The following is a 1,389-nucleotide window of genomic DNA, read 5'->3' as shown; positions in this document are numbered from 1 at the left end:
TCAGAGCCATGGGCACACTGCCCACGCTCCCCGCCGCTCTATTTATGAATCTCTTATTTATTGCTCGTGACGCAGTGCCTCAGTGCCTGGTGACTTGAACCCCCCGGCAGACCTGCGGGAGAGCTAGACAAGAGGGGAAAGGCCCGTCTTTCTCCCGAGGAGCGGCTGCTGGTTTCGAACTGCTAACTTTCCAGTTAGGAGCCCGACTCGGGACCACTACTCCATTGCCCTCCAAAGCCTCTTGGGGCAGGTAGTACTGCGCTCTCCTGTGCCACTGGGTCAGAATGAACTCTGTGGTAACATTTTATTATTATTTTCTTACTGTTAATTTATTGGGGTGTGTATATTTTTATAACTGATAATTAAAAAGTAAACAGTTAAACTTGGTTTGTGTGACTTCCTCAAAGGGGACCAGCCCTCCCACACGTCAGCTGCCCTAAGGGCCCCCGTGTCAGGTGCATGGCAGGGCTCAGGGGCAGGCCTGTCAGAACAGCGTTCTTGGCACTGCCAGCTGACCAGAGGTACTGATGAGGTCCGAGGGTGTAGAGGGCAGCCCTGAACAGCTCTGTCTCTCTTGGTTTACCTGCCTCTTCTTTGTCTGCTGCTGTTTCGTTCTGTGGTCATCTGAGTCTCAGTCTCCTGTGCTCTCTCTGACCCCTCTGTGGCTCTGAGTGGGTCCGGCCCCACCTCTCTCCTTGAAGGGGAGCCATCTTTGCAAACAGAAAGGAGCCCATGGCCAAGCCCATCCAAGATAAAGGTTTCAGACCGTTCTTTTATAAGGCTGCCCCAGCTGGGCAGTTTGTTAAGGGGCTTCCGCCAGCCCCTGCTTTACCCCCTCCTGCCGCCTTTCACAATAAAAGATCAGGGAGAAATCAGTAAGCCATGAAGAACATTGTCATGCTCACAGCATTTCCCAGGATGTCTGCCCTTCCCATCCTCCTCCCTCACTGCCATTGAGTTGATGCGGACTCATAGCGACCCTATAGGACAGGGTAGAGCTGTCCCCATGAGAGTCCAGTTCTCTCCAAATGGTCTTCCAACTAAGGAACTTGGATTATTTTGTGACACACAAAGTGATTTCAAATAAAATTCCTGGGATGTGCCAAGCCCACCGCCCTCCCCACACCGATCTTCCAGTCCACGTTTGGAATCTCTAAGAGGGATCTGTGCTCTGGGTTGGAGAGAACGAGGACCGGTTTTCAGCTGCGCCGGGTGTCCACTCTGAATGTCACTTCCCAGAGGCCACCGTAACGGACTACATGTAACCCAATGGATATTTACTGTGTGCCAGGCCCTGGGTGGAGATTCAGGACATACTAGTGACCAGATACACAAGAACTGCAGGTGCAAAGGCCCTGAGGTGAGACTGAGCTCGGTGTGCAGCAGCAA

This window comes from Echinops telfairi, unplaced genomic scaffold, assembly GCF_000313985.2.
Source record: "Echinops telfairi isolate 266 unplaced genomic scaffold, ASM31398v2 ScPeMD7_7457;HRSCAF=8495, whole genome shotgun sequence".
Classification (NCBI taxonomy): domain Eukaryota; kingdom Metazoa; phylum Chordata; class Mammalia; order Afrosoricida; family Tenrecidae; genus Echinops; species Echinops telfairi.
This window is presented reverse-complemented; position numbering follows the sequence as displayed.